Raw genomic sequence first — 12,844 nt, 5'->3', positions numbered from 1 at the left:
TGGCGAGTTTTTCCGATTAAAATGAACCAATAATGGATTCTAATCCGCTTATTTATTGTCAAAGATTATGGATGATCTTGAGTTGGAAATTGAGCAAATTTAATTCACGGGACGAGCAGAATATTAATCAAAAAGGAATCGCAGCCATCTTAGATATGTCATGCGTTCATCCATGTGGACACAGATCACCAAAAAATTCCTACTTTGGTCACCCACGAAACAAGTCCCAATCTAAAAATAGACTAACTTTCCCTTATTTTTTTTCTCCCTTTTTCAGACGTTTTTTTGTTTTTTTTTAGATGTGGAATTGTTGTCAAGGTTTTGAATTTTGAATATTTAGCCAGTTTTGGTGGGAAAAGAGGATATTTGTGCGGAAGAATAACATGGGTAAAAGGGCTTGAAAGACGTCTCACATTGAACCGGAAGTACAGAATTGACCCCAGTCTACTTTAACTTTTCCTAATTTGAGATTTCCATGAAGAACCTCATACATGCTTCGGAGGAGATGACTGCCAGGTGCTATACTTTATGCCTTGTGAAGGAATTAGCTCAACGAATATTGTGGAAAGAGTTACAGATTGTGACATGAGCTTGAAATAACATTGAAGTCAATGGGGCAATAGTTGGTGATCTGTGGCCTGTCTATAGTGAATGGAACAAATTTTACATTTTTTGCTGTGATCACAGTTTTGAAGATTTTTACTTGAAATTTTCAGAGCAGGTACAGTTGACATTGTAGTTATTATAATCACCTTTATTTCTTATGCATTAAGTCTAAATTAAAAATTTCAGGCACTTGCATTAAATTTTCGGTTTGTTTACACTCGTCTATTCATGAAAGTCACTAATATTGGATGGAACAGTGTAGGACAATGTTTATTATGTGTTTTATACTGGATTCTACCACTTTAGAAAGCACATGTTTTAAAATGGCAGCACCATTTGCATTTTATGCTAAAAAAATCAACATATTTTCTGAAATGTCTGTCAACGGCCAATGTAAAATTTGGCAGGGGTCGAGGACCTCAAACAACAAATATGGCATTATTCGTGTGAAGTGTCCAGACGGTATATGGCGCACTAGAAAAGCACATGTATGGTCTACACCGCATTAGATTTCACTTTACCAGTTGACTTGGATTGCTCACATCTGTGTCATAACAGCCTGTGTGTCAATCCAAGTCACCTGAGTTTAGAGCCTCATCATATTAATAATAATAGACAAAGATGTAAAGCGTTTGGATTTTGCACAGGGCATGGCCAATACGGCATGTGTTTCTTGCATTTGATGCTTTTGTAGGTGGGTATTGACAACTTTTATGGCATGTTTTGCTCTTGTTTTGTTTTGTTGTTTTTTTGTTTTTTTTGGGGGGGGGGGGGAGGAATGTTCGCTGGAAATACTTTAATACATGTATTTCCATTACCGGTTGAAACCACGGGGAGGTCTTCCTTCTTATTCAACCATATGAGTTTTGTTTTTTTTTAAGTTATTTTTTCTGTTTCTAATGTCACTATTCTATGGCTATGTTATTCATTTCTCTATTCAGACGTCAAAATCTGAGTTCACAGTTCAAGACTGCGTGTATGAATGATCCTGCAGGGCTTCCTCTTGTGTTTCCGTCATCATGCCATCTGGTAAGTTTATGTCCAATTGCCCTTTCTTATAGCCAGAAACAGCAGAATGTGTCTGCTTGTATTTAGCAAAGTCATACAGTTTTCTTCCCCTAGACCACAGTGCACGCCTTTTGACTCCCGGTCTGTGTTTGTAGTTTTTCTGGTAAATCCGTTCATTCTCCATTTGATTTAAGGACTTTTTTGTTTTTGGGGAAAGGGAAGCACCAACATTTCTGGCCTTTTTTTCCAATGATTCCCTAATGCCAATATTGTTGCGTAAAACTGTTGACGATAGCCTGCCCATAGCATTTCTTCCAAAATTTACATTTTTGGGTAGGGATACACTTAGAGACCGATTCAGCGCCTCACATTTTTGTGTATTTGTTTGATATCTGGTTTTTGAAATGGCTTCCTGGCTAAGTCTAATTTTCAGGATCTCATGTAATATTAATTTGTCATTTTCATTCATTTGCAGAACAGTTATATTGTTAGAAGCCAGGAATATGGAACGTAGCCACCACGAATTGTGAAAACCACCCCCACAGACTACTGAACAGTTACGGCATTTCGAACAGTCACCATCGTAGCACTTGACAGTTGCCTCTAGGATTTTAGGTAGGCGTTTCTTGATTTCTTGCAGGTCTCCACAGAGGTTGTGAAACAATTCTTTTACAACGAGACTACATCTGGCCTTGACATCCTGACTGAAGATTTTCTTAATCCGCAATTTTTCTAGTCTTGTTTTTCCCAGGAACATGTCATCGCTAAACTTTGCTCTGCTGCACTGTCTAAACTGGGAGGCAGCCAGGTGTGTGGGATCTGCTAGCCTCTCCACTTTCCACATCGGATGTAAAGTTTTTAAACTCTCCTCTATTCCCTCTGCAGATCTTCCATCTCCGTCTGTTGTCACACATTTGACAAGGACGTCCTGTAGAGCAAACTCCTCGCCTAAATTTCTACCCATGTGTAGCTCGGAAAGTGGAGCCTCAGCTGATAAGTTGGCCGTGCATCCTTCGTGGCCCCCTGGGCAATCTACAGAAAGCCCTTTCCCCTTCAACCAGGCTCCAGTCCAACAGAGTTTGTTTTGCATAACTGCCCCTAAAATGTACTGATTTTTTGTGCTTGTTTCACATGCAAGAGCTATTGCCTGTGAAGCCCCCTGGCCTGGCTTTTTGCTATGCCCAATTGTGATACAGTTGTATCTGCCATCAACAGCCACGTTTATTATATTTGGTTCTCTGGCCCCCCCTTTTGCATTGATGGCTTTAACCTCATCAACTTTTTCCTTCATGCACCGGGCATTTAACTCAACGGTTTTTTCACTGACGGTCTTGGATAATTTCTGCATACTGGTCCGAGATGGTGGCGGAATGTCTAAACCAGCCAACATAAGCCTGGCCTTGGTGTTTCCAATGGGCATATCCAACAAACCAGACTGTAGTGTTAAGTTAATAGCAGCAGCTTTCCGTCCCTGTCTGCCTGTATCTACCTCTACGTATAATTTGTAAATAGGAAACTGAATCCGCATTTGGTGCATCGAATCGAATACTTCCAGCCTGCTCCCCGTTTCTCCTCGGTGGCTATTTCAAAATTTGGCATTAAGCAAGCTTCTTTCTCCAATTGGAAGTGAAGTTTGATCACTGAATTCCACATGTCAACCATTTTTTCAATGTTGATGATTCTGTTTCCCTCAATAGCATCCATGTTCTTACTGTCATCATCTTGTGTTTTTTTAGGCTTGGATCTCAATTCTCTCCTGCTGCCAGAGCCCATGTCATCATAAAAAGGAAGAAGAAAGTGTCTCAGAAGTATTTCCAGGGTCAGCTGTGGATGTAGATGGAATGTCATAATCGGTTTGTGTACCTGTTGTTGACTCTAGCAACTTTTTCGGGTGTTTTACATGGCCAGGCTGGAATAAGGCATGTGTTCGTTTCCTCAACTCTCTCATTTTCTTCGAATAGACCTAACTAAATTTTTTGCTTGCTTGTGTGCTGCTATATTAGCCAGGGAAGTTGTAAATATCATTGTCAGTCTGTAGCAGTTGTAAGGTGTGGCTTGGAAGACAGGATTATGGTTGGTCAAGCATCTATCGGATTCCATTCCAAGGGGGGTGGGATCATAAACATGTTGTCTTGTTATGTAATTAGATTATTTTAAACTAATTGGCCTGTGTTGTTGCAGTCAACTGGAAGATGTATCAGAAATAATTACCCTTGTTGGTTTCAATAATTTAAAAATCTCAAAATTTAAAAAAATTCTGAATGGACAATACACATTTTTTATATTTTTCAAGCTCCTTTTGAATTCAATTATGAAAATCATTTTACAAAATGTAATTATTTTGATAAACAGGCAAGTTATAAAGGAATGAAAATTGTAGATTTGCAAATTTACCGACCTCAAAGAGCATAAATAGTGGAAATATGTACACATTTGCAAGTAACCCATTATCTGTCTAAAAATGCATATATTTCCATGTCTTTTGGACATGGTGTAGGTGATATGGTCCAGGATGTGGGAGCATAAGTTGTTTTGTAAATATAACAAACTTCATCCCTATATAGGACACAGATCACCAAAAAATTCCTACTTTGGTCACCCACGAAACAAGTCCCAATCTAAAAATAGACTAACTTTCCCTTATTTTTTTTCTCCCTTTTTCAGACGTTTTTTTGTTTTTTTTTAGATGTTGAATTGTTGTCAAGGTTTTGAATTTTGAATATTTAGCCAGTTTTGGTGGGAAAAGAGGATATTTGTGCGGAAGAATAACATGGGTAAAAGGGCTTGAACCGGAAGTACAGAATTGACCCCAGTCTACTTTAACTTTTCCTAATTTGAGATTTCCATGAAGAACCTCATACATGCTTCGGAGGAGATGACTGCCAGGTGCTATACTTTATGCCTTGTGAAGGAATTAGCTCAACGAATATTGTGGAAAGAGTTACAGCTTGTGACATGAGCTTGAAATAACATTGAAGTCAATGGGGCAATAATTGGTGATCTTTGGCCATGTGGTATTCCAATTATCTGCCCTTGATTGTAGCTTGATTCTACGAACCAGTTTACAAACGTATCTTAGCCTCATTGCTTACGTTCAGAAAAGATATGGCGGCTTGTTTGTTGCAACGATCCGGTTTCCTCCCACTGCTAAAGACCCCTACGCGCAAGCGAATTATTGAAATAAAATAAAACCATATGTTAGTCCCGAAATGACCTAGTTTCTGCCGAGTGGACGTTAAACCCCATCTCCCTCTCTCTCTCTTTGTTGCAACAAGATGAGAGCTACTTCCCTTCGCCAACTTCCTTTGTATTTAACGATTGTTTTGATTGGTCGATAAAAATAGCACAGTCATCAATGGCAGATAATTTGAATACGTGTCTCCCCCCATAAATTAACCCAGGGTATAGTGGAGTAGAACGGAATGAGACCACTGGGGTTACCGAGGATGGTTAATAAACGGCTTTATAATTAATTCAATCTACTTCATTATAATTAATTCAATCTACATTATTTTAAACATACATTATGCAAGAGCTACATCTGTCTATTGTAGGCCTTTCTTTAGGCCTGAAATGTTATCTAAATTATTAATTAGACATTAATTAACCTATCCAGACCATAGTCAACTCTAGATGGCATGGCTAGCCTGCAATCTTTAGTGAATTATGAGTCGACTACTGCATAACTTTCCTTCACGATTTAACGATTAAATGGACAATCGAGACTATGCTGTTTATCGTACTGACTTTAGTAATGATGATCGAGGCTAGGCGGAAATTTCAATCGCTTAGTCCTCGGTTCATAGTGGATCAATTTGAATGAAATTTTCAGCAAATTGCCTTTACATTATCTAGTTTTTAACTATTATAGTGAGAACTGCCAACTCGTTATCGAATCTCCCATAATGTATCTTTAATCTAAAAGTAATGGCTGGTATATACAAATGTGACAATAATTCGTGTTCAAGCTCTATAACTCCTACATTAATACTAATTCATGTTCAAAAGTTTCAAAAATGAAAAACAACATTCCCTGTTAAATGACATTTATTTATGTTCCATTAACCTTTCCAGGGTGAATTAGCATGTATCTCATCTAATAGTGAAATGAAATGAAATGGGGTTTAACGTCCTACTGTTCTGTACCTACCGGGCTAATGAAGACGCGCTGACGCCATGCAGTGTGCTATGAGAGATATTTTGCCCGGGCAGCGGCGCTTCAGCCTGGTATTCGTTAAACTCCAACTGTCAAGGGAGAGATAGTAATGGGGTTTAACGTTCACTCGACACAAACTGGGTCATTTCAGGACTCAATGATTGATTGAGAAGAGAAGTTTGCAATGGTACTTAAAAGGTCTGGTTCTAAAACAAACACAATAGACTAAAGTTAGCAGGAAATCTTCATAGCTTGTGTTTGACAGGTAACACTACTCCATGCCACTAACTAAATATATATATAAGTCACAAATATAGGTCTCAAATATTACCTTTTTTCCACCGACAAATTAAATTCTAAAACATTTTTTTTGGATGTATTAGAAAAATAAATAAAGACATTTGACGTATTTGTAGGTAAAAATTATTTCCTATTTTGTGTAAATGGATATTAAAATGACTAAAAGGCAGCATTCTGCCCGAAGAAGTAACGTCTTATGTAAACAATTCGCGGGCCATTCAGCCAATGATTGACGCTGCGTGCTGTGACACCACGTGTTGAAGGCAGTCATCTTTTACAGAGATATTAGAAGACTTTCGTTGTTCTCTGTGAAACAGATTGGGTTTCACTGTTTCGACTAGGCTTCTCTACTCATTATCATATATTGACTAGAGAAGCCTAGTTGAAACGTCTCTCAGTAATAAGCAGTAATTGTATTCCATAGAAATGTCACCTGTATACTCCAGTACAATTACTAAATGCCATTGAAACAATTTAACTAAATATAGACTTACAACAGAAAGAGAGAGGGTGAGAAATGGGGCTTAACGTCCATTCGAAACAAACCAGGTCATTTCGGGACTAACATAAGGTTCAATTTTATTTCAGTAATTCGCTTATGCGTAGGGGTCTTTAGCAGTGGGGGGAAATCGGAGGACCCGGAGAAAACCCACGAGTTTGGACATGCGAGCTTACCCCCGGTCACGTACAACCGGGGAATCGAATCCACGCCATTTGACGCAATATCCAACTGTCAAGGCAAGGGGTCTTTTACGCTCACGCCAACATGTACACGCGTCCTGTATCACTAACAAGACGCTGGAAAATACCTGGCAACTGTTTCGGGATTGAAATATGGATCAGTGAGTCGGCGTCTAACGCATTGAATCACAACGTCGCCCGTATCTAGAAGTGATAATGCTACTAATTCATGTAAAAACATACTACATTTCACAAACCGGTAAGTTAAAAGGCGTGTATTAATGTTGCATAAACCATCCAAAGTTTTGTGGATAGTTTTAGAAATGGGTGAATTAGCAAGCAATGAGTCGTATATATCCAGAAGTAGTATAGCTATTAACTCGGCACAAACCAATCCAATATCTTAATAGAATTAATGTTATCGACATTAAAATACAGATCTATATTTCGTTTCGTTTTTTTTTATACTCTCGATGGCCTACACTACATGAAGCTCTGACCGATTGTACTGGAAGGTCGCGTCAGAGGTCATGCGAGCGGCTTTTGATCCTATGACGTCAGACATTGATTAGTCAATCAGCGTTGACGTTTCTAGTGGTTTACCCATAGTTCCGTGCATCGTACGCCAAGACGTCGCCGTAACAGATGGTCTCATTGGCTAATCCCTCATATCAACCTGAACGTGAGTTATATACTATTCAAAAAAAGTAGGGGATATTTGATTTTTAAGTGTTATTAAAGTCACCTAATGAAACTGACGAAGAAACAAATGACAAAATGAAATGAAGTTCACATTCATCGATTTATTCCAAAAGATCGTTAGACTAAGTAAGGCACAGACTGACCATTATAAGGGTAAAATGATACCCGGGGTCAAACAGCAAAGTTACCACAGCATCACAACCAAGTCAGTAACGGGTAAATCCTCCTCTGTTTGCCAAACAAGCATTGATCCGACGTGGCATACTCCTAATGAGACGTCTAAGGTCATTTTGGTCCAGATTGTCCCATTCCTGTTGCAACGCAGCAGCAAGTTCTTGGACATTGGCAGGACGTTGTTGACGTTGACGTAACCTCTGTCCAAGCATGTCCCAGACATGCTCTATGGGGGAGAGGTCGGGACTCAGTGCTGGCCAAGGTAATGTGGTGATGTTCTGTTGTTGGAGATAACCTGTAACGATCCTGGCCCTGTGACATCTTGCGTTGTCATCCTGGAAGATGAAACGGCGGCCATGACGTCGTGCGAACGGCACAACATGGACTGCCAAGATGTTGTCCCGGTAGTACTGGCCTGTAACACGCCCTGCAACAACATGTAAAGCCGTTCTTCCAGCAACAGTGATGCCTCCCCACACCATAACAGAACCACCCCCAAATCGATCATGTCTGATGACGTTAACGTCTTGGAAGCGCTCGTTTCGACGACGCCACACCCTTCTACGTCTGTCCAAAAAATCAACAGTGAACCTTGACTCATCTGAAAACATCACATTGCTCCAGCGTCGATTATCCCAGTGTTGACGATCCCTACACCAACGACGTCTTGCCTGAATGTGATGATCTCTCAAACAAGGGATCACGCGAGGACGTCGGGCGCGAAGGTGACCCCTATGCAGTCGATTCCGAATCGTCTGGCCACTCACTCTCACACCAGTGTCTGTTTGAAGACGAGCGCTGATCTGATTTGCTGTGATGACACGATTTCTCAAGGCCAAGGTACGGATAAATCGATCCTGGGCTTGAGTTGTCGCCCTTGGTCGACCTGAGCGTGGTCTGTCCTGTACAGATTGTGTATCACGGTATCTGGACCAAAGCCTGCTTATGACAGACTGAGAAACATTCATCGTCCGCGCCACAACCGCCTGTGTTGTGCCGATCTGTAGCATGCCAAGGGCACGTAACCTTTCATTTTGGGTAAGCCGACGCATATCAAAATTTGTTTTCTGGTCACTAAAACAATTAAACTGATGTTTCCACCCTGGAATTCAATGCCACAATGACTGTAACATTCAAAGTCAGAGTCGTGCAAATCTTGGGTTGGACCCCCATGATGATCCCAAGCATCACCTGCATTCCATGCGGTAGCTATTGGTGCGTTTGGGCGTCACATGTAACTGGAAATGTTTCTTCTGTTAGGTTCTATAGTGACTTTTTTCGTAGTCATTTGCATATTTTAGTATTATGCCCCCAAAATCAAATATCCCCTACTTTTTTTGAATAGTATATAACAACTCTTCTAGATCCCAGTGTAGTATAAACAAATAAAACGAAATTTTGAACTATAAAAAACGAAACGAAATAGGATCTGTGTTTTAATAGAGAGAGAGAGAGAGAGAGAGAGAGAGAGATTTAACGTCCACTAGGTGCAAACTATGTCGTTTTGGGACTAACATATGGTTCAATGTTCTTTTCAATGATTCGCTTGAAATAAAATTGAACCATATTATCTTAGTCCGGAAATGACCCCCCCCCCCCCACACACACACACGTACACACACTCTCTCTCACTCTTTAAAGGGACAATAACACTCTTGATGGCTTGAAAGCTCGAGAAAATAAATGATATCTCTATCCAAGTATTAGATGTTTAAGTGTCTAACCTATTGTGTAAATTATCCATTACATCCTATTTTACTTGTCCAGAGGGTTCGAAAATATTTTTAAATCGAAGTTTCATTTGAAAAGGTTTACGTTAGACGTTTCAAACCATTATGTTGAATTTTTTCAAAATTTTTAAATAAGGTGTGTTAAGATGAAATTTGTATCATCAATTAATTGAAATATTCTACAATAGTACAATTTGTTGACCAGAATAAAGATTGGGACATATTATTCAGTTACAACAAGAGTGGTATTGAGCCTTTAACAGGGCACAGGGCGATAAAATATGATGCCTCATGCGGCATGTCATGTTTCTGTTGTATCACTAGAAATACACAATGTAAGACTTGTAATAAAAACATAAAGTTGGCGTAAATGTTATCTATGAATATTACATAACAATTGTTGATTTTAAAGGTTAAATTTCACGTGTGGATGAGTTGAAAGCAGGCATGTTCTTGTGATTATTGAATCGTATTGACTAGATATAAATAGATTACAGTGGTATAATGGTTACAAAACATCAAAACAATAAGTTGACGATATATCAATTGCTTATTAATTATAAATGGTGTTATCATTGGTTCTATTATATACACGTTTGTTCTCTTGGGGACATTGGACCTGACACGTGATCTCCTGAGACGAATCGGCAACACGAAAGATTGAATAATTCAAGACCTGCATTATAAACACTTCGTTTGTCTTGATGATGTTCTTTGAAGCACAAAGTATTGATACAGTAGCGCCATTTTTCTGATAATATAAATATTACAATTGTTTAATTGTTCTGAGATGAAATGAAATGGTACTGAACGTCCTACTGTTCTGCTCCAACTGTGCTAATGAAGAAGGGTAAACGCCATACAGTGTGCTATGAGGGGAAATTTCGAATTCGAACTGTCAAGTGTTCTGGGGATCACGTGGCTAAGTGGGTAAGAAGCCCGGCTCGCTAGCCTGGAGGTCGGGTGTTCGATCCCTGTATTGGCCGAGAAAGTTCATCCAGATTTTCCGGCGTGGTTCCCCCTTGTCAGTGATGCAGACGGGGGGTCTGACAAGGACAGCTGTCCATCCTTCGGATGATACGAAAAACCGAGGTCCCGTGTATACATTAGAATGCACGTAAAAGAATCCTTTGGCAGTTGGAATTCGATATAAGAGTAGGCGATAGTGCCGCTGCCCGGGCAAAATTTCCCTCATAGCACACTGTATGGCGTATGCCCGTCTTCATTAGCCCAGTTTAGGAGCAAAACAGTAGGACGTTAAACCCCATTTTATTTCATTTCATTTCTGTCAAGTGTTCTTTTAATGATACATTATGGGAGATTCGGTAACGAGTTGGCAGTTCTCACTATAATAATTAAAAACTAGATAACGTAAGGGCAATTTGCTGAAAATTTCATTCAAATTGATCCACTATGAACCGAGAACTAAGCGAATAAATTTATGCCTAGCCTCGGTCATCATTACTAAAGTCAGTACGTTAAACAGCATAGTCTCGATTATCCATTTAATCGTTTAATCGAGAAGGAAAGTTATGCAGTAAATCGGATCACAATCCACTTAAGATCGCAGGCTAGCTATGTCATCTAGAGTTGATTGTGGCCCGGATAAGTTAATTAATGTCTAATTAATAATTTAGATAACATTTCAGGCCTAAAGAAAGACCTGCAATAGACAGATTTAGCTCTTGCATAATGTATGTTTAAGTGTACGCCACGCTTTTCGTCCAATCCGAACAACTATACACTGTGACTTACCAAGACCCCGGCCTGCACCACTGACAAAGGTGAAACCACGCCGGAAAATCCTGATAAACTTTCTCTCTTAACACCGGGATCGAACAAGAGACCGCCGGGCTAGTTAGTCAGCGTCTCATTCACTGAGTCACCGCGGTTCCCTTATTAACCGAGATATTTGTGGTAATAACTTCAATGGCATTTAGTAATTGAACTGGAATATACAGGTGACAATTCTATGGAATACAAACACTGCTTATTACTGAGAGACGTTTCAACTAGGCTTCTCTTGTCATTATCAAGTAATGATGAAAAATAACAAGACAATATATAGAGGATATTTGTGGTTTTAGAGTGAATAACATATTTTATTTCATCGAGAAGCAAGAAAACTTATATTCTCACGAATGCGTAGCATGAGTGAAAATATAAACGTTTTCTTGCTTAGAGATGAAATAAAATATGTTATTCACGACAAAACGACAAATGTTCTATTTATTTTATGATTTTACAATCATTTTAGGTAAAAACAACATGGACTACTTTAGCCAGTGAAATAACACTTTTATTTCACTGATAAAACGTGGTATTCCACTACTGATCATAAAATAAATACATGTACACAACAATACTTAATTAATACCGCTAAATTGGCCTAAATTACGTGTATCTATTTCATCATTACTTGATAATGACAAGAGAAGCCAAGTAGAAATGTCGCTCAGTAATAAGCAGTAATTGTATTCTATAGAATTGTGAGATATTTATGACAATCTGGAACGCAAACTCTGTGTCTGTTGATTGATCTACAAATGTCACAAACAGATTTGTCTTCCTGGCTGTAGGTGACTTGAAATTCCGCTTTCCATGTCAATAACGATACTCAATATAAACATACATTATGCAAGAGCTCAGTCTGCCTATTGCAGGTCTTTCTTTAGGCCTGAAATGTTATCTTAATTATTAATTAGACATTAATTAACTTATCCAGGTCATAATCAACTCTCGTTGGCAGCGGATTTCTCCGATATTAAATAGATTAGAACAGTTTAGCCATATTTTGATTAAAGCTAAAACTAGAGGAGCGAGACTTAGCTTCAAACAACCAGTGTGGTGGTTGAAATTATTGAACACGTCTTGTCAAACCTTCAAAGGCTAATATCGTCGCTCGCAATAGAGTAATTTGAATGAAATTTTCAAATTATTCATTTTACATTATCTATTTTTGAACTATTATAGCAAGAATGGCTAGCTCTTTATCTAAATCTTACATAATGTATCTTTAACCAGTGGACTGATCTGCTGAACCTCCTACGCCTTGTCCTGACTTCAATTGACATCGAACTTAACGTCCGTAGGTTAACGTCCACTTCCATCTAGGTTGATATCGCAGACAAGTTGCTGCCTCTTCAGCTGGAGGCAGACCTTATTAAATTTCACCATCTCGGTACCCAGTTCGTCTATTTATAGGACGGAGGGCCTGACAAGGACAGATGTCTAGTCATTAGGATGAGACGAAAAACCGAGGTCCCGTGTACACATTGGCGTGCACATAAAAGATCCCTTGACAGTTGGAATTAGATATAAGAGTAGGTCATAGTGCCGCTGTCCGGGCAAAATTTCCCTCATAGCACACTGTTTGATGTATGTTCGTCTTCATGAGCCCAGTTCGGAGTAGAACAGTAGGACGTTAAACCCCATTTCATTTCATTTCATTTCATTTCGTCTATTTATAGCCTCATCAGGTGGAGGC

At 39.1% G+C, this 12,844-nt stretch overlaps 1 long non-coding RNA gene across 1 annotated transcript; it reads left to right on the top strand.

The window, feature by feature from the left end:
• The first annotated feature begins 303 nt into the window (after positions 1–303).
• Positions 304–3,454, top strand: LOC126810164 (uncharacterized). Its single transcript, XR_007675055.2, has 4 exons — positions 304–721; positions 1,548–1,635; positions 2,090–2,229; positions 3,351–3,454. It is a non-coding gene; the product is annotated as an uncharacterized LOC126810164 (long non-coding RNA).
• Positions 3,455–12,844: the final 9,390 nt, after the last annotated feature.

Source organism: Patella vulgata, chromosome 2 (assembly GCF_932274485.2).
Source record: "Patella vulgata chromosome 2, xgPatVulg1.2, whole genome shotgun sequence".
In the NCBI taxonomy this organism is placed as follows: Eukaryota; Metazoa; Mollusca; class Gastropoda; family Patellidae; genus Patella; species Patella vulgata.
Note: the sequence above shows the minus strand (reverse complement) of the source record. Positions and strands in the feature narration are given on the sequence as shown.